The sequence below is a fragment of the Stegodyphus dumicola genome, chromosome 11 (genome assembly GCF_044657685.1).
Source record: "Stegodyphus dumicola isolate Sdum_Otavi_A_Nest chromosome 11, ASM4465768v1".
Lineage (NCBI taxonomy): Eukaryota > Metazoa > Arthropoda > Arachnida > Araneae > Eresidae > Stegodyphus > Stegodyphus dumicola.
This window is the reverse complement of record NC_140778.1, coordinates 50,631,222-50,658,004: the sequence shown is the minus strand read 5'-3', so window position 1 is coordinate 50,658,004 and position 26,783 is coordinate 50,631,222. Positions and strand designations below refer to the sequence as shown.

The following is a 26,783-nucleotide window of genomic DNA, read 5'->3' as shown; positions in this document are numbered from 1 at the left end:
AATATAAAAGCAGGCGAAAATAGGGGGAATACAGAGAAACATGTCCAAAGAAAAAATTTTCAGATTAAAAGTATAAAATAAATTTGTTTCATTGCTAACTACTGAAACCCTTTCCAAAAAAAAAAGATATCTCATTTTTCTTCCGAAGAAAAACAAATACCTTTATCAAGAAAAATAAATAGCTTTCTTAGGGAAGATATTTAACTTTTTCTAAGCAAGATGTTTGATAAGAAACAAATAAATATGTATGGAATATTTTAATTTTATAACAATTATTTTTAATTTTGAAACCATTTCTTTTCAATTCTTGTTTCCCCACTTACAATTCTCTACCAGAATAAGTTTCTAGAATCACATTGAATGCAAATGAATTAGTTGAAGTATTTAAAGTAAGTTCAATTAACTTCAAAAAGAGAGAGCTTAGGAGTCCTTAATGGCGCGTGTTTGCCTTCTGGCTACTTGGATCTTGAATCTGTTATACTCGGGCTGTATTGTACGTCCCTGATGATAATCGGCGGTAAATAGTGTAAATTAAGGTCCAACTATGTTAGCTACTTGTGTCTAGCTTCGGCTAAGTCTATTTAGTTTAGTATTAACTTAGTTTCTTTTTTTCTTATCCTGATTTAAAAGTCCGAGTGAAGGCTTTCCTGTAATCCCGGGAAGGGGTCATTTGTTATATTGAGTGAATAAAAGGGTAACTTTACCTTTTTGAATTTGCTTTGTAAATACTTGACTCAGCGACAATTCACTCTTAGGTCACTAGGTTCCTTGATATTTTATCTAAACAACTAAACAACTGTGTTACTGCGCTACCCTTCAGCACGTGTATCATGAACATACCCAACTACTTTTTTCAAAGGTTCGGAAACTTGCATTTTAAACCGCGAGATGCACATCTTGTTTTGTTCGTTGCCACCAGTTGATCACACTGCTTGCTCCAATTGTGCACACACTTTTCATCCACCTTATATACTCTTGCTGCTACTCTTTTTCTATTTTCCTGCACAAATTCTAAGACTTTCAGTTTAAAAGCCACTGTATTTTCCCATTTCAAGCACGCTACATGCTAACTACCATGAATTCCAAATGATACTATGAATGAAAAGAGAAAGCTTGAAATATGCAAATACTCCAAGGAGGAAGGAGGGGAAAGTAATTTCATTACAAAACAGTATTTCCTGGAAGCCAGTGGGTAAAAACCTGTTTGGATTGCCGACATTGATATTATGACTGAATAGCAGCAGGCCAGAATGCAAGGAAAATCTCTGCTTTCCATTATGTTGCCAACCAAAGACTAAACAAATGTATATTCTTTCTTTAAAGATGTTCATTGACTAATGTTACTGACTAAACGGAAAAGGGCGATGTTAAAAATAAATATATTTTAAAGTAAGAAATTTTTTAGTTTTTGGGGTGCGGACATTGTGTGGGTCACTTTTATTTTACATAAATTTTATCTGTAAAGTTGAGGTGCAGACATTACATGAGCGCATATTGTACTTATTTTCCTTCAAACATAAAATTAAACAGCATAAGGCCAAGTGGTAAAACTGCTGAATACAGGTACTTCTGCCTGGCTCAAATCCCAGCAAATGCAGTACTTAAATTGCGCCAGAGCCCACCGGAGCCCGGCTCCGGGGCTTCTCAATTTTTAACATAAATTACAATTTTAGCCAGAGCGCACTGGAGCCCTAAATAAGATGAGCTCCGGTACTTCTTTTTATAAAATTGAATCACAATTTAAAGGGAACAAAATTTAGAATTCCTAACGTTTTAGTTTAACAATAAGCAGACCTCATGAGAACTTGAGACGTTCAAGTAAAGTCCCCTCATTCGCATGCGGAAACCTTTCCCTTTAAGAAAAGCAATAAATTTGGGGGAGTTTGTTTAGGAACGCCTAAATTTCTCGCCATGCCATTGTATCTAGTGTATTGTTATCAATGCTTAAAGTTAGTTATCCTCGCAGGAAGGAAAATTTGTGTTCTTAAATGTGCGTTAAGTGACAGCGAGTACAAGAAGAGGGAAATACTGTGATAAACTGCTCAAGCACGTCCTATACATCATCTTTTCCCACAGTATATACTAATGGGGGGGAAGGGTAACCAGCAACTTTACATTTAGGAGTCCGATTTAAGACTCATTTACCCCTGACATCCATCTGCTTGATGGCTATCATTATATCAACAGAGAGCCGCAGTCAAAGAGAACGTTCTCTCTCATCAAGATTCCCCTCATTTTTTGTTTACACCCACTCATACCCTCATTCTGTTTCGCCCTGGAATTTTCATCAGCTATACTTTAAGTATATTTAATTTTTGTAATGATAAAAGAACTTTCCCCCTATGATCAGAACTTAAATTGGGCCGGAACCCACCGGATTTCGGTTCCGGTGCTTAAACAATAACAATTTATAAACATTAATTAATTAGCTATTAATTAATTTGATAATAATTAACTATTTAATTTTAAAATGATTAAGGAGTTTAATAGTCATTTTATTTATTTATTTACTCTTGTTCCTCTCTGCTGACGTTCTTCCATAGGGCTCCGGCACTTCTAATCTTAGAAATTAAGCCCTGAGCAAATGGGTTGGCTGAAGGGCAGTTTTCATGATGTAATAAGAAAGTTCCCTTAAATGTCCTCAAAGGCATCCCTTTGCATAGGCAGATAGTTCTCAAAATGCAATGTTTTAATCAATCAATCTAACATTAACCAGTATAGTAGATGCAGCTTACGTGAAATTGATCAACTAGACCTGGGTATCATAATTAATGGGAGTTATACAATTTATATATATGGTAATTAACCTGTGTGATTTATTTAGCATTTTAATAGTGTAAATATTCTGTATAGTACAATAATTAAATTTGATTCTCTCCTGCAATTTCATTTATTCAAATATTCAATTATTAGATTCTACTAAATTTTAGGAAAAAAATGTGGCAAAGAATTGTTTCTTATATTCAAGTAAATAGAGCATATAGGGAGATAAAAAATAAGAAATGTGAAAAAATAAATTTTAAGAAAATTCTTTTCTAACACACATTTTTAAACTGCGGTAGGCGCTAAATAAATAAAAGTAAACATGCTACGTCTAGCAGATTTTGAATACAAACAAATTACTAACTCTTTTCATTTAGACCTAAATGACCAAATTACACAGACAAGTGATAAATAGGATTTCTTATTACTCTAAATAACTCAATTTAAAGAATTTTTTCATTCTATGCTGTTTATTGCTTATCTGAACTGTTTCATCATTTTTTTCTAAATAAAGAAGAGCCTTGAATTTAACTTTCAAAAGTTAATATATGAAGCATTTTAATTTTTATTTATTTATTATACATAGACAGGGAAAAAGGAAAATTTTAACTGAAAACTTTCAAAGAATTTTAACTATCTCATGTGCACATATCTGAGACTATCTGATGTGACAGACTATCGTATGTTTGCATATCTGAGAATTAATATACAAATATTGAAATGAAAGAAGTGTTTCAGGTAAAGAAAATTCTTTAGATGTCCAAATATGATAATGGTTACCTATAAAAAAGCCAATATCATATCATTACATGTTTGTGTAGAATTACAGAATAATGTAGGTTTCAGTGTTGGGTTTAAGCAAAAACACCATAACTGAAATTCATTTCTTCTAGAATGTCTGAACATGCTAATAGTTTAAATAATTAATAGTGTAATTTATATCTTCCGAAATTCACAGGTTATAGTAGGAAGAGAAAAAAAAGAACATTAAATTATTTCCTGATATTTATGCTAACCAAAAAGAAAAAAAAAAAAAAAAGTGTATGGGAATAAGCAGCTCATAATAATGAAATATATAAGTGAGATTTTAGACTAAAGAAAATAAATGCTGAGAAAAATACAAATATAAAAACCTAATCATGAGCACAGAACAGCATCTGACAAACACACAAATATTATAACATTTGTGATGGGGACAAGACTGTTCGAAAACAAAATTTTCACTAGGAAATGGTGAAAAAAGGAGAGAAACATTTGCGATCGTGCAGTACTGAAGTCTAAAATAAAGTATTTCAAACCAATCTTAGAAGGTTAATATCAAGATCACAAAAGGCTTATAGTATGTTCTATGGATTTAAAAGAACAGATAACAATATTTTTTTATTACCAACATATCCTGGGTTTCAACAATCAGATGTGTCATTTTTTTTATTTTGCATTTGCATGTTATTGCAGTAATAGCTAATCCATGCATGCATGTACCACATAACTATAAATGAATTTATTTACTTTTATCATTAACCATCATTTCACTGAACAGTAGTCACTGGCTGTAATGATAAAAATATCAATCATGTAGATTTTTGATTTTTCTCAGAAAGTTCGCTTCTTATAAAATGCTTCTTTTAATTATAATTGATAAACAGAACAGTAAATATAAGCATTAAAGCTAACCAAGAAAATGTATTTTATTAATTCAAAAAGTTGCCAATGAGTTGGAAACTTTTCAAGATACAGATGATCAGAAAGCACTGATATAGCTCTTGCTACACATTTACCTAAGCAAGAGAAGTCTAATTCTTGTCTTACAATGTGCCTCTCGAAGGAAAACGGTTTCAGTGCAGAAACCGAAAATAACAGACTTTTATAATATGAAAAGAAAATGAATCGACTATTTAAACACAAAATGTGTCGTTTACTCTTCAAGCCATCATGCAAGACACAAAACAATGACTATATTTTAAAGAATCTCAAAGCTGAGCATTATCAATAGATATCTACTGTATCAAGCATATAAAAGTAGTAAACTAATTCTAAAAGTTTATGAAAGTTCTTGCTAAGCAGCTCAAGAAATTATAAGGCATTGTTCATACAAGTACAATTTAAGGCATTAGTTATACAGTACTTAACTTCTTAGGCAACAATAATTATGTACTGAAGATGAGATGGGGTGAAATTTCTAAGTACCACAGCTTCCACTAAAATGCCAAAAAATAACAGGGAGTACTGTTACTGATACATCCTTATTAAAAGAAAAAAGACCCTATTTTTTTGCCCAGATTATACAAGACCATGTGTTTACAGTGTTCAGCATAATTTTGCTTGAAATACACAACTAAAGATAGTGAGAGATTTGTATAAATATTTTCACAACCAAATTTACTGCTAGCAATATTCCACTAAATAAAGACAGAAAATATCCACTAAATTTCTAAAGAAATCCACTAAAAATTGGCATTTTAGTTTTGCAGACAATTAAAATACAGTGCTTTTCTGCACTTTAGATAAAATTTTTGAAAATACAAGACAAGTTGAGTTTCTATTTATTAATGCCAATGCAATAATAGTTTCCCTCCCCCCACACACACACAATCAATTATTTCCAAACTAAAAGTTGCATAATTTGTAGGAAGATTTAAGATACATTAAAAATATAGGACAGTTGTGATTAATGCAGCATAAAAGTTAATAGTTTCACTGAAAATTTTTAAACATATTCAATTAGGCAAGAAGACTGCAGACTGAAAACAGAGGAACAGCTTTAGTATTGGTCCTTTTGGCGATATTTTATTTGGTGACAAACTTCGGTCGCCAAGGTAGACTCGGTTTTGAAGATCGGAAAAAAATGGCGGATTGTCAACAAAACCCGATCTAGACTAAATAACAATCCTAAAAAATAAGCTCTTAATCGGAATAAACAGTCTTTCTCTAATTTTCAATATTTCTAGTACTGCTATGATAAATTCTTGAAACACTACTGTAAATGAATTTATGACAATTATTATGTTATGAGTAATGAAATTTACAAAATGTTAATATTTTTAATTACAAAATATAATGTATTAAACATTAATATTTTAAGTAGTTAGTTCATATTTGTATTTTATTATATTAGTACTTAGTTAATATTTTAAATTTACAAAAGGTTAATTTTTATGTTTATGAATAATGAAATTTACAAAAGGTTAATAAATGCATTTCAAACTAGTATATGTTACTTTAGTTTCTTAGATTCTGTTATTAAAAGAAAATAAAAAAAATATTTCAAAGTGAAGGAAATCAAATTCAATTACAATGGGCAAGTTTTGTACCAGTGTTAGAAATATTTTTTATGATTAAATATTGTAAGTGGTAAAAATATTAAGAAGTGTGTATTTTTTAATCCCTCAATTTATTACAAGTAATTTATGATTATAATTTAAAAGCTAAAATTAAATTATCATAATGAGTAAATTTTGTACCAATGGTAATAATACAACAATCATCGTAAATGATGATTTCTGTGAAAAATTCGAACAGTCATTGGAATCCACTAGTGGTGGAGTGATAGCCACTGAACAGTGGTAGCTCAGGCTGGCTATGTGGGAGTTTTAGTAGTTTCCCGTAGATGTAATGTGAATCTGAGCCAGTTTCTCTTAAAAAGTACTTTATGTAGGCATCCTTCTTCTGCTAGCCAGCATATGTATTTATTTTCTATTCATAATTCTTCTTATTTCTTAATTCTAAATCTTACTTCTGAAGAGAAGAAGTGTTGCATCTATAGGTCGAAAAATATGGTCAATATGTTTGCAAAATCCTGTCAGTTTTGAAAAGCATTTAAATAAAATAAATAATTTGTATGTGATGCAAACAAAAATGCATTACACTATTTCATGTACTGAATAATTAATCAGGGAACATAGTATATTGTAACGTTCCTTTATTTTGTAACCAGAGTTATTTTATGCTTGGGATCTTTACTGTCAATTTCCTCCATCCGTTTTCTCACCAGAATCCAAATGAAGTTTTTATTTTGTAAAACAAACCGTGTTTTGCCTTTTGAGGCCACATTAATAGGTTGCTAGATAAGAAAAGATTTGTAGTCTTCAGCCTTGCATTATAATTGCTGATAGTTGAATTCCATGCCAGTTAAGTTTTTAACCAACTTTGCATTAAATTGATTTGTGCAGCCTTTGGACTACAAATTTATTTGAATTTAAATTTTACATTTGAACTTAATTGTTATCATAAGTTATCTTGCCACAAGTGGTTGACTGAGTCGTAAGCACAAAGTGTGCCTTCTGTTCTGTACATCTAAACTTTATAATAGAATAAATGTATATCTTAACTTATTAAGAATATATCTAAACTTTATGATAATAACATTTAAAGACATTGAAATCAGTATCTAAGTGCTTGCCACGTAGTCAAATTTTTATATATAAATTGTACTCTTACTTTTATTATAGAGATTTTATTACAAAAAATTCAGATTTCTGTTAGATAAAATGTTTAAGTAATGTAGAAAATTTGCTTTAAATTTAAAATAAAAAGTCGACTGCTATGTCAACATACTATTAATAAAAGTAATAATACTCAGTGAAGGTTATTCATATACAGCTGTTAGGTTGTAAGATTTACAAAATTTGAGAACTCTAAATTATAAGCAATATATTCCATAATCTAAGCAACATTATATTTTTTATAGTCAGACAAATTATGAAAATGTTATAAAAGCAATAATGAAACCTGATTTGAACCTATGAATTCATGCAATTACACATCGCTATAGTTCTAATATGAGGTAAATAAGTATTTTTAGACCATGGTAATTTTGATCTCCTTAGCAAAGGAAACACCAAGAGTTTACCTCATGCTACTGAAAATGTGTTTTTTTTTTTTTTTTTTTTTTTTCCTTGGGGGGTTGGAGTTTATAATAATATGCAGAGTTGACATATGAAAAAATGTCAAGACTCATGTGATGTAATATTAAAAGTCCAGTTTTAACTATAAAAAATTTGGCTTTTTAAAAAATATTTTAAATGTTGTGCTTTCCTAACACAAAAGTAACTTTAAGAAAAACACACAATATATCCCTCCTGCCATCAAAGCTCTGATACCTATCAAATTCGTTAAAGTTACGTGAACAGAAATGGCGGCATGTTTGAAGCTCAGTATTTAGGGTTACCAAGGTTATCATAATTTTTCATTTATCGCTCCAAAATGTCGCCAAACAAATTTCTCGCCAAAAAGGACTAATACTAAAGCTGTGCCAAAACAGAAATTTCTCTGTTAATTAGCGATTAATGCTAGATCAAACACGATATAATGATTCAAAATATTAATGGCAAGGTGCAAAATAATTAATAAAAAATTGTAGTTTTCAATGACCTTAAAATTCAGGTATTAAGTTTTGAAAAATACACACAAAAAAATAATAATAATAAATAGATTTGTCATTTACCCAATCATCGCCTTCAAAATTGCATGCAGTATCCATTCTATTTAATAGCTGTGCACGATAAATTTTTTTTTTTTTTTTATATTTGCCGCTTACACGTGCAACCTAAAAAAAAAATGGTTAACCTTTGGATATGGTAGCTGCTTCGCTGCTATTGGTTAGAAGAATATAGACGTAACATAGAGCTTTCGACGTCATTTGTTTTGTCACGTGGTAGTTAAGCGTCTCGAGCCCTTGTAATAAAAAACCTTTTATGGCGTACAGCGGTTATGTTTTAATCCTTTAAAAAAATTAGTTAAGAAATCAGAGGTGATTTTATGTACAACTGAATTAATTCATATGTTAATATATATTTTTACTTTATGCAGTACACACTTGAGAAATACCGGATCATTACAAAGAAAGGAAAAGGGTTATTTGCTTGAGACGGTTATATCCATATTCTATTTTGCTAATAGAATTTTGAGAAAACAATATTTAACATAGTTATTAATGTTTTATCGTAATACAACTACAGTTTTAAAAACAAGATTACAAAGCTTACAATTATACACATAAATTTATCTCAGTTTCCACCGTGAGATGGAATCCCAGGAAAAATATTGTTAATGATGGACTAGATCAAAGTAGTGATATAGAGAAAGCACACGTGGGATCTTTTCCTTTACTGAAAAACATCTGCCAGTCAATTTACAGCAAAATATATATGCCTACATTGCCTACTGCCCATTAAATTAAATATAACCTTTCAATCGCTCTTAATATTATTCTTGTTTTAAAAGTATGTAAATGTTGTCAGTTAATTCTATCAGTAACCTTTAGTATGCATAAGGTAGTAAGGAATATACTTTATAGCCACATAAACATTGCTTGGATTATCCTAAATTTTCATTTATATTTTAAAATACACAGTGTCATTTCCATTATCTATTTTTACTTAATTACCTTTTTTTTTTACCCTAAAGATGGGGATGATCTAGTGTGACAAATTGCATTTTGAATGTATTTTAAATTTACCATTAATATTTTAAACTACATTTTGCACCAATATTTATGTTTGCTCTCCCATTAACGGTAACATAGAAAAAAGTTGTGTTTAAATATAAGTTATTAAATTAAAATTCCTATATTTAAATTAAAATTCCTGTGTTTAATTCCATCTTTAACAAGAGCCATAAAATATATGGAATTTACATTCTTACCACAGATGTCACACTCATTGGCAACTTTGAAGAGCATTTGCAAACTAGTTGGTGAGTTAGGAGAGGGATGTTTTGTTTGCATATCTTTAAATTTATTTCAACGATGCATCCACCACCACCTATTGTTTTACATTCTTCTTCTTCAATACAAGACATGCACAATTCTAGGCTTTTTTTCATCGTTGTTCTCCCTATAAATCTCTTTAATAAAAAAAAATCAGAAAATTGCAAAATTTTGGCACCAGAATCCTAAAATGAGAAAGGAAAGAGAGGCATGTGATGCTCTCTTTTATGTTGTATGCATGCAGAAAGCTACGTCGCCAAAGATTTTACCATAGACAACAGAAACTGCAGTATATGGTCCACCCCAATGCTGAAGTACTGAAATTCCCATAGGAGGGATCATAATCTGCAACCATACTGGTGAAAATATCTGGAGAAGTGCTGTCTGGGAGAATGCTATGTGTATACTTGGGTTGCCACATAAATTATTTTTAGTGACGTGTAGCCACATTAATTTTTCTTCGCGACATGGTTTAGACCATCAATACTTTTTCACAGCATTCTGGTGAGGTTCAGAAAATTAGAAAGTACCAAAATTCATCATTTTAGAATTATTTTGAGTAAGTTATACACTTTGTGAACTGTGATGAACAGAAATTAATAAGCTGTGCTTCCCTCAAACCAATTTCCTTTCTTCCACATAATGATTTATTTGCATATATCAGAACTTTAATATTGCAATATGCTTTTGGAATGATTATTATTTCAATCTATGAGATTTTTTCTTTACCACCAAAGAAAATGCACAGACATCATTGCTGGGAAATAACTGCCTCTAAAAATCTGAGATGTATTAATAATAAATAGGTACCTTTTTCACAATTTGAATTATCATTTTTAAAGCACAGTGATACTTAATTATGTTAAAAGAAAAAAAAAAAAAAGCACTATCCTACTTGATCTGGTTTTCCTACCTGAGCTGGTGAATGAACTCACTAGTTTGACTCATTGATTAAGATAACATAATCTATATGTATGGTTGTTACAGTTATATTATTCTTCAGTTCAGAACTAAGTAGGTGCTACATAGCAAAAATGTAAAGTAGTTTTTTTAAAAAGACCATTGTTTCAGCTAATTTTGTTAGAAAAAATATGCAGCCCTTAAGTGCTTTGCCATATTCAAATAACCTAACCAAACCCTCGTTAGAACATTATAACTGACTACAGCTATAGTTGTGCATAGAACTTTACAAATAGAAGGATAAATAATATAAATTCATTTTTTCCAGATGAATCTTAATACATCTACACCATCAAGGATCACATCCATGGTCTGCATCAACAAAATGCCACATTATGTCATGCATTATGCATCCCCATACAGGTCTGAAACCAAGTGTAATCATTTGGTGCCATTACATTCCAGTTGCCTTCATGTTTAATGCTCATCGGCGGCCAGGGCAACCTGTATGAGTGCAATGGCAGCAGGACATCGGAGCGTCAAAATTTTTAGAATTTTGGCAGGAACTGGAAGGCATAATTTGCAAGCAGCAGTTATTCTATTAGGTGATAAAATATCTAGCTCTGGCTTCGCTAGCAGCCAAGCAATAAAGTAGTTGAATACTGATAATTCGACCTGGGTTCACATTCTGGCGAACAGGTTAGCTGCACATGTGTTTTCATAGTTTTCCGCATATATGAAATATGTATAAGCTAATTTCTCTTTGAAAGAACTCCATGAAAGTATCCTACCCTTAACCAAGTTAATATACTGTAATCAAATAAATTAAACACCCCCCCCCCAAAAAAAAGAACAGCCTCCATGTTTAATGTGCAGTAGAACAGGTGCCATTGTTTAGGGCTACTGTAAATGATTTATCAGATTTAAAAAGTCTAATATTGAAAATATTATGCGTATTATAATGATTGAATCCAAGTAAAGAATGAGAAATTATCCAGATTTTCTTTACGTACAACGTTTTGCTGTGTATGTTATGTGAGCACCAAGTATATTATGTACAAAAAAACCATGTGAGCACCAGGTACATTTTGTACATGACGATGATCATATGCTTTGTTATAGTGTCAGAGCGCGAAGCGCTCTTTTACTAGGTTTCATATTAAAACTATCAGGAGTTAGAGTTCGTTGATGAGCTGTCCGAGACTGGTGTTTGAGTATAGAATTGAGGTGAGCCGTTCTTCAACCGGCGAGGCGGTGGTGGCGGGGCCACACTGGTCTAGCAGCGACGTGAAAGATAATGTAGTGTTTTTGTATAGTGGTAGCTGTAGTGACGGTGTCAGTAATAATGCCTGTGTTATGGGGCAAGTATATGTGCTGGGTACCTGTGTTTTTCAACAGGGATTGGAGTATATCGAAGGTTTGATATTTCTGGATTATGATGAAATTGGACTGATTGAAAGAAGTTGGTGGAGAGTTTGCGTATATATTCTGCAATGGTATTGATATTGAGATCTGTGTGAATGGTGTTATTTGGGATAAACCAAGGTGCATTTACAATTTCACGAAGCATTTTGTTTTGAAGAATTTGTAGTTTTTTTATGTGCATTTTTGCCGCTTGTCCCCATATAGGGCAGGCATAGAGTAGAGCAGGTCTGAGTATCATTTTGTAAAGTATGACTTTGTTGGATATGGAAAGTACACTGTGTCTGCCTAAGAGTGGCCGCTGTCATTTTAAACTTTTCTGTGACAGCACTGAAGTGTTGCCTAAAGGTGAGTTTGCTGTCCAGAGTGATCCCTAGGTATTTCACCTCGGAGACCCATTCTATATCATCATCAAAAATTTGGGGTGGTGCTGGGGTGTAATTCGAGGTACCTTAACGAAAGATGATTGCTTTTGATTTATTAGTGTTGATTGCTATTCTCTAAAGTGTGAACCAGTGCTCGAGTGCTATGAGGTAATGCTGTAATTGAAGTCGAATGTGATTTGTATGTATTGCCCTCGTGAGAATGGCCGTATCATCAGCGAACAGTGCTAGTGTGATCAAAACTATATGTCATATGTATAGATATTATAGAGTAGGGGGAAAGAACTGCTCCCTGGGGGACGCCAGCTGTGATGGGTCGTATGGAGGAGTGCGTATTGCGAATTTTGATGGTAAATGTGCGATTACTAAGATATGAAGCAATAAGTCGAATAAGATGATCTGGGAAGTCCAACTTGATAAGTTTGTAGATGAGGCCTTTATGCCATACTCTATCAAATGCTTTTGACACGTCTAAGAAAATTGCTCCTGTGGGAATTTTGGCATTGTAAGCATCTGTAATGTAATTGATGACTCTTAGAAGCTGACGTGTAGTGCTGTGTGAATGACGAAAACCAAACTGTTCTGAGGGCGTGTAATGGCTGACTGGAATGTTTTTGTGAATGAAATACAAAATAATTTTTTCCGTGATTTTAGATAGGCTGCTAAGCAGGCTTATTGGCTTGTAGTTCTGTGGAAATGTATTATTCTGTTTGGGTTTTGGGAATACTATGACAGATGCATTTTTCCAGGCTGATGGGAAATATGAATATTTGATAATAGCATTGATGAGTTTAGTAATGTAGGTACTCCCATTTATGGGGAGATTTTTTAATGCCTTATTTGGGATCCTGTCTTGGCCAGAGGCTTTCTTATTTTTAAGTACACTGATAAATTGAGCAACAAGTGTTGGTGTGGCAAGAAAGGTGAAATTTAGTGGAGCCGGAATGCCAAGATAGTTATCAACCACTGTGTTGACGTGATCAATATGATCATTGTCATAAGGGGCTGGATTTGGAGTAAAAGAGTCTTGAATGACATCTGCTATTGTGTTGGCTTTGTCAAGATCAGAGTAAACCATTCCCGACGGTCCATGTAAGGGAGGGATTTGCTTATAAGAATTTTTGAGTTTACGAGAGATGTCGTACAGTGTGTTATCTTCAGTGGATAGTGTATTTAGAAAATTTGTCCATTTGCTGCTTTTGTACTCCTTGATTGCTCTTTTTATACTGTTTTGGAGTGAATTTAGTCTGCGTTTGGCCTGGGGGACTCGGGTGTTTTGCCAGAATTTGCGTACTCTATTTTTTATGATAATCTGCTCCCTTATGTAGCGTGGAAGGGGTTGGAAACGTCTGTTGACATAGAATGTATTAGTATCGTCATTAATGGCTGCTTTGATCTGATTGGTGAATTGTTCAACTTCTTTATCGATATCCTCTTTATTATTAATGAGGGGGTTGCCTGGGACTGTACTGGAAATAATATTAGTAAATTTGGGCCAGTTTGTAACACCAATTGAGCGTAGTAGTGAAGGAGGGCTAGCATTTGTAAAAATTTTCAGTAATACTGGATTGTGATCAGAAGAAAGTGCTGGGATTGAGGTAATTTCATGCTGGTATGGAAAATCCCTTGCGATGAAGAAATCAATAATTGTCAATCTGTTTAGGGAGAAATGCGTGGGTTCTTCTGGTGCTAGCAGTGAGTAATGATTTTGATTAATGAGATCAAAAAGTAAGTTGCCGTTTCTGTTTGCTCGTCCAGGATTCCAGCTAGGGTGCTTTGCATTATAGTCACCTCCTGCTATTGAATTGGGGTGTATAGATATCAGGCTATTGAGTTCTGTAATGTTTAGGTGATTTGTGGGTGGTATGTAAATATTGGTAATTGCAAATGAGGTATTGTCAATTGTGATAATGACATTGACGTTTTCAAAGCTGTTTGTGAGTACTGGCTTGTGGAAGTGTGAGATACTGCTTTTAACATACGTGATGACCCCGCCGCCTTGTCCTGAGAGTCTATCACATCTGTAGGCAAAGTAATTTGGAAAGAGGACCGTCCTGGCTGGCTTGAGATGAGTTTCCTGCACTAAAATTACCTCCGGCTCGAATTCTAATATGAGATCGTTTAATTCATCTTTTCTGGAGAAAAGTCCATTGGCATTCCAAGTGAGAATGCTGTAGTATCTGCTATTATTTGCTGCTGGAGAGTTAAATGTGACTAGTGATTTTTTCAATAATGTCCACTATTATTTCTATTTTGTCAAATATTGAAGTTTTTTGTTTGATTGTTTTTATTCCGTTTTTGATGTCATTCCATATGACTTTTAGCGATTTGAGACTGAAGAGGTCGTCAGAGTTTTGCATTGTCTCTGAGGTTTCTGTCTCGGCTGCAGCAGCTGGTTCTGTGAGTGGCGGGAAATTTTCTGTATTGCTTGCCCAGAGGTTATTGGCAGGCGGCTGGCTTGGGATGAAATTGTCAGTTTTCCTTTTTGTCTTTGGTATAGCCGGGCAACCGGAAAAGGATGCAGGATGTGGCCCCCCGCAGTGACAGCACCTTGCAGGTTCTTCTGGTTTTAGTTTACATTCATCGGACGTCGATCGATGTGGGCCCCCACATCTCACACACACTCATTCTCTTGTACATAATAATGAGTTGTGGAAGAACCCCTGGCACCTATAGCACTGTGGAGGTCCTGGTTTTCTTTTAAGTCCCTCTACGGTAACTCTGAGATAGCCAATGTAAGTGAGGTTGTAAATGGTTTTGTTTTGCTCGTTTCTTGGCAAATGCACTAGAAAGAGCGGCATTGGTTTGTTTCCGCGTCTATTTCTAAGATTAGTTATGTAGGTAGCTCCATATCCTTGATTTCTTAGTTCTTGTACTATGTACTGATGGTCCATAGTAACAGGAAGTCCTCGTATGACAATTTTTAAAACCTTTTCATCTTGAAGTTGGTAAGTGTGTGATTTTAACTTTTTCTCCTTAATGACTCCTCTCACATATCTGTGAGCATCTGCATCAGGGAGAGTCACATGCAATTTGGTGCCTTTTAATTGGCCTGTAATTATTTTCCCTGTTTGAACACTAAGCTCAGTCAGGAATTTATCAGCTTGAGGGACATCATCTATAATAATTGGCGGGACTCTGATTTTTCTACTGTTCGAGGGCTCAGGGGCTGCCGGATTATGTGTACCCTCACTTTCATTATCCATTTTTTCCTCATTGTTGTCTATAATAATTTCACTCATTTCTGTTTCTAGTCCACTGTATCTGTTGGCGGTTTTAATGGCAGGTTCAAGTTGTTCTGTGTTGGAGTTTGTAGAAGCCGAAGAACGGCGCCTATGTCTTTTACGTTGCTCCTTAAATGGTTCTCCATGTAAGGCATTCATTAAGTGGTCGACTTTTTGTTCCAATTCTTTAATTTTTTGGTCACGATATTCAATTTCAGTAATTGCTTGGTTTTCTTCTAATACACGTGTTTTGTTTAAGATGCATATTAGAAAGTGTTGCAGTCTATGTGAAGCATGATAAGTAATTGTTTCACTAGTTAATATGTCTTGAGCTAGTGCTGAGAGTCTAGCGCATTCCTCAACAGTGGAGAGGATGTGTAATTGTTTTTCCAGATATGTGATTAACTGATCAGTTTCTGCTTCATTTTGGAAAAGCTTTTTTCTTTCCTCCGGATAAGCAATGATCTTTGAAATTGGTGAGCTAGGTGGTGAGTGCGACATTTTATCTCTATTCTTTTCTGGGCTGATATCTGATGGAATTGCAGCAGAATCCTTAAAATGATCTGTCATTGTGTATCATGTAATACTCAAGAAGAGTATCGACTGCAGGAACAGGAGAAAAAAACAAAAAATCGAAGAGCCACTTTGCCCGCACCATGCCGGGTGTGCAATAGGTGGAATCTCCGATGAATACAACCAGTGCCTCTGTCAAGCGCCGACACGCAAGCTTGGAGGGTACTCTGGTTGCAGAACGACCAAAATTTTAAGTTATTTCTTGTTAATCACAAGAAATTATTTGCACAGAGTGATTCTGTGCGATAAGCATATATGGCACAATTGCTTCGTCGATACCAAAGCTGCCACGTGTTAGTCCTAGTAACTCCACGAGATGAGCGAGGGGACAGAGTACCTTCACCAGTCCAAAAAAGACTGTTCCATTTTGTACATAATGTATTAACAGTACATTATGTACAAAAGTGCACTCCTTAATGTTTGCCCAATGGAAGACTTCAAATATGATAGATGATGCAGTATGGAAACTCAGGGTACAAAAATGTGAAATCAATAGCCATTTGGAAGTGTGCTATGTGATCAATGTTCATAATATGTCTGTAGCATGCGAGGTAATTTTTTAGTTGCTAGTTCATTTCCATAAATTGATTATTGTATGTATACTACTAATGAAAAGGCAGTGTTTTTAAAATCTGATGAAACATTTATTATTACTCTGAGGTTTTCGAAGCTCACTGCTGTCTATCTTTAGAGGTTGTCTAGAACTAGTGATCAACAAGGAATGTCTGACACATAACAGAGAACAACTCCTAAATTCTCACCATTTTTTTATTGGTCTATTTATACCTTGATCTATGATTTCATCAAATCTGTTATCTACTGAATATATCAGGCCTATGATTATAAAAAAACTAACACACCACAGTCTACCCATGGCTACATCAGCTGAACACTGCTAATAATTGAAATCTCATTTTCTCACATATTCTAGGTGCACATCCAGTATCTGTTTATCTTCATGCAATGGCTGTAGGAGGTGGTACATTCCAAGTTTAACTGTTTTTTAAAACATGTACTTTAAGTCTAACTGATTTGCTTACATATGTACAGTTAAACCATATATTAAAAGTTATTTGTATAATAAATATGGCTTTATCTCCAGTCTTCAATAATGTTATGCTTTTAATGGCCGTCAGTGTTTTATGATTACAACAGTTATTTATATTAATGTTAACCCCCCAAAATATTAAATCACTGTGGAAATCTACAAATTAGAGAAACTTCAATTATCATTTTCTTCTCATATTTGATCTAAGGCAGAGGTTCTCAACCTTTTGACTAATGCGTACCATCTAAACAAAAATTGAAAACCTTTAGTACCACCACCACTCTTGAACAAAGCTCAGATCGCATAAATTTACAAGTGTTAGAGAAAAAAATCAGGATGTTGGGGTTTTAATTTTTGAATTTAATTGTTAAAAATACTTTGCTTCTTTGTGTACCACCGGTTGAGAACCCCTGATCTAAAGAAATGCCCCCATGTTGTTTAGATTCATCCACACTCATTCTGCAAACTGACTGTGGCAATTTTTACATTTGTGTCCATTAACAGTCATATGGTAAGTGCATTAAGTGTTAATATCAGTAGAACATATTCGCTGCACTGATGATTTTCATACTCTTTCTCAAATGTACACATATCTACTAATAATTTATTCATAGTAAATCATTAACAGAAGATTTTACTCTTTGATTTTACTTACTACACATTTTACTTAACTTGTTAGCTTTTATGCACTTTTTTAACATACATGTACACGTAAGTTTACATATTTCCTAATTAATATTTCTTTCCCTTTATTCAGCATTTCCTGAAAAACTAGTATTGCTGTTTGGTGTTTATTAATTTTTCATTAAAATGCATGCATAAGTTTTCTTTTTTTTTTTTTTTTTTTTTCTTTTCTCAGAATTTTACTTGAATTACTCATGATGAATAAGCACTATTTCCATCAAGTTGGAAAATTTGGATCTAGGAAAATATAAATTTTGTCCAGTTTTGTCAGACATCATTCTAATTCTCAAAACAAAGCTATAGCACGTTATTTCAGAGACAATTTTGATTAAAATCTGTGCAAAATAACATCAAAAAGAGAAATTATCCTAGCTGTATCTAAGCAAATGTTCTGTGATACATATTTATGTAGGTATAATATATTTATGATATATTTTATTACAAAGATTAAGAGTTTTACTAAACATGCATCACTATTGCCTAGCTCCATAATTAAAGCCACAAAACATTTGTACGCTAATCTCAGGCAGTTCATGGCTGGCTTGGTCTTTCATGTATTTTCTAATCGGAAAAGCAGATATGAGACAAGTATCATTTAATAAGATAATCTACATGAGAGCATCTCTCAAGCAAAATACTTGCCAGAATTAATTACCTTTTAAAGGTACATTAAAAGCATGATGTTATGAAGAAGAAAAAGTTCTACAAAGCAAAAAAAAAAAAAAAATCTAAAGTACAAATTAGTAGGAAATCCAGCCTTAGTCCTATGAAGCTTTATTATAGCATTATCAGATTTATCGTTTTAAACTCTAATTAATTTACTCAGAAAAAATATTCTATTAAGAAATTTTATATTCTCATCATTAAGAAAAATATATTGTTTTAATAAGTTTTTATATGGATGCTTCACTTTACACAATATATTACTTTATGAAGCCAAATAATAGATATGCAAGCTTTAGTTAAAAATCAATTGTGTAAACCATGTTTTGAAATTTTAATATATAATTAGGTGCTTTATTAGTGCTAGAAACAAGATTTTGTAAATAATTATTTTCTTTTCACAAGACATGCTGTATTTTTGTGTTAAATTTGGCGGGTATCTTCATGATGTTCACTGAGCACTGCTACTAAAGCATTAATTTTATATCATTATGCAAAATGGCAAATGGTATGAGGACAACTAAATGGTTAGTCAATAAGACAGTGATTATTTCTGGTGCTTTTTATTAAATCAGATCTGTAGATTTCATAAGCGTAATAAAATCTGAGATAGAGTTAATAATTCATCACAAATCAACCTGACTGCTTTATGTAATCTTAAACAATGCCTGAGACTTATGGAATAGCCGCTTTAATGAGGAAGTACCGAGTGTCTAATTTTACAGCTGATATCACTCAAAACAGTTTTATGTATCTTATCATGCACATAAGTATATCATTATGTAAAATTTTTGACCAACAAGATGATAATGTAAATCGAGCCTCCAGCAGTGGACACTTCACATTATCAGATATACCCCATTAATAGACAGTTCTTTATTTCCTTGATTTCGAAGCAGAGAACCATTGTACACATACCTAGTGATCCTGTAACTGTCCAGTACTATACTTCAATTTGTTGTAATGAGCATACATGATGCCATTAATTATATCCTCAACGATATCCCTCCCACTATGATAATGAAAAACTGCAGTTGCTTATCATAGTGTCGAACTTAATTTCCCATCTGTGAAAATATTAATTTGATCCAAGACACCCTGATATTGATAAAACAAAGTATCATGCACATATTTCATGTGAATATAATTATTTTTGCTTTGTATATATTGCTAATGTTTACTTCAGGATAATCTGGCTATTTTGTAATTGTAAGTCCGTTTTTTAATTGCAATCTACTGGTGGGTGGGAAGAGTATAAAAGAAAATCGGGTAAAGTGCAGAATCACACACTGCTTGGTGCGCTTTTAAGAATTGCAAAAAATCGGTATCCATCAACCTATTTTCGCTTAAAAATATTCCCAGAATTGGACAAAAATGGCATTGCACACTCCCTTGATTTTATCCATGTACACATTGACCTATTTTCATTTAAAAAGTCAAGTAAGTATTTAAAGTAAAGAAAATTGACAAAAATCCAATTCTTCTAAGTAAAAAGCCAAAGTAATGGACACCATGCTGTTAAGTCCAGGCTGATGCAAATGTTGATGCACCATACGAGCACATAATAGGCGTGCTGCAAACATGCCCATTTTCTGACTAATGGTCCATAATGTGGTTGTCAATTTCACAGGGCTAACCTCACAATATGTCTATCCTCTCGGGCATTAGTCATAGATGCATGCTGTTCAGTATAATCCTCAGCATTCCATTGATGCCATATTCACATAACAGTGGTTGGATATCGACTAGTGCAACGGGCGATATCACAGAACGATAATCACACTCTCAATAGGCAAAAATCCTGGCTCTATCGAATTTCAACACTTGCTGGTAAGCATTTAAAATTACCATTCAAGGCATAACATGATATTTTGAGCAAATTCCAACTTACAATGTGCTTTCTGAATGACAAATCCACTACACAACTTTTTGAAATTATTAATTCATCATGCCAAACTCTGCCTAGAAATATCATAATGACTGTTTCCAAGTTTTTGAATGCTTACTTTTTTCCTGTTATTCACATAACTTAGTATGCAACTGAATACCCACATCCAAAACTGAAACAATGTTTTTTGATACATTATTGGTGACAAAGTAATATTCTAGTTTTCTAGTTTGTCTTTTTGTACCTTTTTAAAGTAATATTCTAGTTTGTCTTTTTGTACCTTTTTAAAAGGCGGACATCATCAGAAGTTGCTCTACATTTTTAAATGATCGAAAACAATACTCTTTTTCAGAATATCGGTTATTATTGTAAATATTAACAGTCCTCCATTTCATAATTTTGGCTCTAGAAAATATTAACATACCAAAGAAATATTACAAAATTAAACCGTTCTGCCAAAAATTTTCAAAAATACAAAACCAGTCTTGTTTTGTTATAAAATAAATAAAAAAAAATCCCTTCATGTCACCCCCAAAATTGAATCTCTTATCTTAAATCAAAAATCTCTTAATTATCTCACAACTTCTGATATCTGAATATCTAAAGTACAATAATAAATACTTTTATGCTCCAGCAACGAAATGTTTTTTTACATATTAATATATTTCGTTTGACGAAATTAGTCTTCCTAGTAAATATATATATTATGGCATCCAAATAAAATACTTCAAGCATTATGTCTGAAGAGCTTACGTTCTATATTCTTTACCAGCTGTACCTTTTTTTTTATTCGGAATTGTATATGCATACAAAATTTATTACGTTTTATACAGCACTTCTTCGGAATCCATGCAATCGGCTTGTCACGTGACCAAACAAGTTACGTTATTACGTAGCAAGCCGATTGGATCAGCGAATAGTGATTCATCATTTTCTCAGCAGGGGGTACAGCGAGTACGTTTTAGGAACATGCTACAGCAACCCTCTATTTTTTTTTTCGTCGCCATTTTGTCTTCACGAAGTAAAGACATGTTTCTTTTCTTTTTATTTACTGAACACTTTTTCCAACAATCTACTAGCCGAATTACACTTATGCGAGAAATTTTATGTAACAAAACTGCTTAATCATGACAAATATTAACTGCAAAATTGGGAAAAGTGCAGAATCGCAAACTCCTTGCCGCGTTTTTCAAAATCGTACACACTACAATCTCAAGGTCAGGTCAGGTCAGAACTTTAGGCTATGAGTATCGTACTATTTAAAGTACATGACTCATTCAATGAATTAATCCATTTAAGGCATTAGGAATGGGAGATTTTTTGATTCTTGAAGTATGGAATTTTTTAGTTCTAATATTCTTGTCCATCCATCCATGTTGATATGGCCGGTGTGCAGCTAGTAAATGCCGCTTTACCGGCTCCTGATAAATGATGGTACCTAAAATCAGTCGTTCTTGTAGGGTGGTGATGGAACTAAAGGTCAGGAGAGAAGGGGGTGACCCTGCATCACAGAGTGTGAATCAGACTAAATTTAATGGAGAGTGCGGTGGTGAAAAAGCGTAGTCCATTCCTGATAAATTGGCATAATAGTACAGTGAATATATGGTAAAATATAAGGCATATGAATAAATAAAATAAAATAATATATAAACATAAATACATGCATAAAAATAACAAGTCTGGGATAAATAAGAATACAGCATACATAATAAAAAGAGAGTTCCTAAAAATTAAAAGCGAATATTAATTATGATACATATGTACAACACGATGAAAAGGAAATACATGACAAGTAATAATAAATGAGAATAAGCTGGAATAAATGCATGAATCTGGATTAGAATATAAGGATACAGATGCAAAAATAATATTTACAGATATGTACAAGTAAAATTAGGTTGGGAAATTTTGATCACAGAGGTGGGCCGCCCAGGGTCTCAGATCTCTGTCCTCAGGTAAAGCTGTATAGTTGAAAACTTGGAAAAATTTCATGAAGGGACAGTTGAGCGCTTTGCAGAAAAATTTATCATTTGTCTTCATAATATAATCCTTAATGTAGTCAATTTTTAAATCATTGTGAAGAGTAGCATTAGAGACATAGTAGTGCGCGTCAGTAATGAGTCTCAGAAACTTGTTCTGAACGATTTGAATTTTCTTTATGTCATTATTTTTAACAGTAGCCCAGGCAGGTGAAGCATAGCAGAGGGTAGGTCTGATGATGGCCGTGTAGATATGCTTTTTACTTTTTAAATTGAGACCAGAAAACTTTCCTAATAGAGGCATGAGGTTCTTCATATTACCATAGGCTTTACCTTTAATGATATTGATATGGTCGGTCCAGGTGAGTCTATTATTGATGGTTATACCGAGGTATTTAGCTTTATTAATAATGGGAATATTTTTGTCGAAGAGCTTTAAGTTGTTGCTAATGATCTGGTGAGTCTTTCTATTGCGGCTTATAATAAGGAGTTGAGATTTATCAGTGTTGATGACAATTCTCCATTGCTTGCACCAATTTTCAATGGAAGGCATGATGCTCTGTAATTTATGAATTGCTGCATTGGGGCTAAGGGATTTTACTGCAAGATCAGTATCATCCGCATAGCAACCAAGGAATCTATTGATCTCATTGTCTGGATTAGGAAAGTCAGAAACATAAAATAAGTAAAGAATAGGACCTAAAATCGAGCCTTGGGCCACAGAGGCACGGATGTATTTAAAATCAGAATTTTCCTGGCCGAAGGAAACATAAAATTTTCTATTTTTAATAAATGAGTAGATCAATTTAGTCATTTCCAGAGAGAAATTGAGTTTGATAAGCTTGAAGATGAGCCCCTCATGCCAGACGCGGTCAAAAGCTTTGGCCACGTCGAGCATGAGTAGTGCGACTTTCTGGTGATTGTGCAAAGCACTGCCAATAAATTCAATTAATCGAACAAGCTGCTTGGTGGTAGAGAGAGTTTTCCTAAAACCAAACTGCTCCGGAGGAAGCCTGCTGATGTATTGCTGCATTCTATTAAGAATGATCCTCTCAAAGATCTTGCCAAGTCCGGGCAGTAGGCTGATGGGCCGGTGGCCTTCGGGAGTAGTGGAGTCCTTGCCTGGCTTAGGAATAAGGATGATTTTTGCAATCTTCCATTTCATAGGAAAGTAGGATTTATCCAGGAAGGCGTTATAAATACTGATAAGCTTAGAAATGGTGCTAAAAGGCAGGTTTTTAATGGTAATGTTATTTATTTCGTCGTAACCAAGAGCTTTTCTATTTTTAAGGTGCTTAATAATTTCAATGTCTTCTTTAGGATTTGTGAATTCTATATTAAGTCTAGCAGTGGCGCTATTAATGTAATCTTGTACAAAGTACCTGACATCATACGTGAATGTAGGATCAGAAGGAGTCTTATTCGGGACAAATTGTTTCTCAAAATGTTCTGCCATCAGGGTAGCTTTATCTTTATTGTTATGGCAATCTTATCTTCTTTTTTGATGGGTTTGCTGCAAGTGGGATTATTTCTGAGTTGCTTTGCAAAACTCCAGAATTCATTACCGGGCTCGTTGAATCTTTGAATTTTATTCTGCCATTGTTCATTTTTGTAATTATTGATATTCTTCTTAATTAATCTATTAATTTTATTTAATTCACATTTAATATGAGGGTCCCAAGTCAGGTTCCAACATTTCCTGAGCTTGTTCCTTTCTTTGATGAGAGTTCTGATGCTGTGGGGGAGAATCTCCGAAAATTTGTTGGTAGGGATCTTCTGCGTAGCAAAATTGTAAGCGTATTTAATACTATTGGTAAGTGTGTCGATAGCGACTTCAATGTCATACGTAGTCTTGAGGCTGCCTATTTTAGGTGGATTATTTTGAAGAAAATCATAAAATTTTGTCCAGTCAGTTTTGTTGATAAACTTGTCATCAGCAATTTTATTGGTACCAAGGGTGGCAATAACTGGTATGTGATCAGAGGTGAGATCAATGGTGGATTCAATATATATAGGAATGGAAGAATTAGTGAGGAGAATGTCCAGAATATCTCCTTCTCTGACATTCTCAGGAAGGTAGGTGAAATTGTCTGGAGCATATAAATATACTGGATGATTAGTAATGAAGTTTTTGAGCGCAGTACCGTTACTATTAGTTTGTCTGCAGGCCCAGTCTGTACTTTTGGCATTGAGGTCGCCGGCTAGAAAATTAATATTATCAGTGCAGAGAATGTTCTTGAGAATTTGTTCATCAAGTGGGTTATGCGGCGGATTACATAAAGAACTAAAGTAGGCAACACCATAAGAGGACAGTAGAACAGAAACAGCGAGTAATTCATAATTGTTGGATCAATCTTCTTTAATAAGGCAGGATTGCAGACAGCTTTTAACAAAAATTGCAGTCCCTCCACCTCTGTGACTAAGCCTGTCGCACCGGTAATTTGGAATATTCATGCGTTTACTGGGATTTGCATGAGTCTCGGTGATTAGGGCAATATCGATGTCTTTGGTGATAAGGAAATTTTGAAGTTCCGGAATTTTTTGTGGGATATTGTTGGCATTCCATATCATGATTTGTATGGGCGCTTTAATAAGAGTGTTAAGACCCATTATTTATATTGGTGGTAGCATTCTTTTCCTCATTAGTATTATTAATCTGTTTAATATGTTGGGTTATTTGCAGGAATCCTGCACTTTTAATGATAGATACTAGTTCAGCGAGATCTGAGAATATTTTCTTCGCTTCACTGATAGTTTCATTGAATGTTCCTGATGCCAGGGTTTGTGCATAAGATTTGCCTTCAATTATGCGGCTTTGAAATGTTTTTTGTTTGTCTTGTTTTGGTTTAGGGAATTTAATACACCCTTTAAAACTGAAAGTATGATTTTGACCGCTATTGGCACAAAGTAGCGGTTTGTCTTTATTGTTCTTGTCAGGGCAGTCTCGATATTCATGTGAACCTGCACATCTGACGCATCGAGGTTGGTAATTACATCCGATTTGAGTGTGATTAAAACCCTGACATTTAAAACATTGTAGAGGGCCTTGCCTACCTTTGTACTCCTCTACATTAATTTTTAATCCACATAGGTATTTTATCTGGTATATTTCCTTAGAGGCTTCATTTTTTGGGTAATGTTACTAAAAATAAGGGAAGTTTAGATACTTCTCCATTTCTCCTTCTAGTCATTTGTTTAATTTCCTCGGGTTGGAAATTAAGCTCTTCAAGTTCTTCTTTTATTTCCTCAGTTTCAGTACTCCTTAGGTATCCCTTGATAACTATTTTGAGTTTTCTGTCTTGGGGGAGAATGTAGGAGTGATAATATTCTTGAGTTGCATTTCGAGATGTTATTGAAGTAGGCACTGTCACATGATCCCTAACCAGGATGATGACTGGTGGGAGCGAGAAAAGCTTGTATTTTCATAATTTGCAGTATTTTTAAATATATATACAAATATTTACATTACAGATGCATGGAATTAAATACTAACATTCTTTGTTAGTGTACAAAATTAATATAATGATGTTGCTGATTAAATATAATATATATGAAAAGAAAACTTGATTAAATAGGCGTGGCTGCTATTAGCCAATAAGATGCAGTAAAAAAGCTAGAATCTTGTCTAAATATCTCGTACTTCAATAAAAGTTCAAAGTTCATAAGTATGAAGTAAAAGCTTGATTAAATAGTAGAACATAATAAATGATGATGATGATAATTTACAGATGAGTATATGCAGATTTCACCACCGAACATTGTGATGAATTGTTCGGGGCCGTTTATACGTTTCATCGATGAGATAATCATAATTGCCAATGTTTTGTATAATATTAGAAGGATGGTGTTGCATCTTACTGTAAAATTTATAAACAGTTTTGAGGATTTCTTCATCAATTGTATTTATGTTTACATCTCTATGTAAGACTTTGTTTCTGACAAACCAAGGGGCACCCAGCATGGTCCTAATAATTTTATTTTGAATGACTTGTAGTTGATTTCTATTTGATCTTGCAGCTGCAGCTTAGACAGGTGCTCCATACAACATGACAGGTCAAATAAGCTGTAAGTAGATAATTCTTTTGGTGTTGATGCTGAGTTTGGAGTGACTATTAATGATAGAGTAGACGCTCATGAACGATTGCATTGTTTTGGTTTTAGTTGCTAGAAGGTGATCTTTAAAGTTAAGTTTGTAGTCAAGGTAGATGCCGAGATATTTGACAGTGTATTCTCTATTTATTGGTTGATTATTTACATAAAGTTGTTCACAGACCGGTCTTCTAGTAGTTCTTCTGAATATTATGTTGTTACTTTTATTCGGATTAATTTTGATTTTCCATTTTTTCAGCCAATCTTGGATATTGTCAACAGCTTGTTGTAGCTTATGTTGGGCATGATAAGGGTTGATAGATATAGAAAAAATTGCTGTGTCATCAGCATATTGAGCAAGCTCGGTGCCTGGGTAGGTAGGAAAGTCATTTGTGTAGATAATATATAAATACGGAGCCAAATTTCCTCCTTGAGGGACACCCGCATTTATCCTTCTTTTA

General features: G+C 33.6%; 1 protein-coding gene across 4 annotated transcripts in view; it reads right to left on the bottom strand.

The window, feature by feature from the left end:
* The window catches only part of LOC146993966 (ribosomal protein S6 kinase beta-2-like), a 113,104-nt gene that overhangs the window by 60,420 nt on the left and 25,901 nt on the right, over positions 1–26,783 (bottom strand). The gene's annotated exons all lie outside the window — the stretch shown is intronic.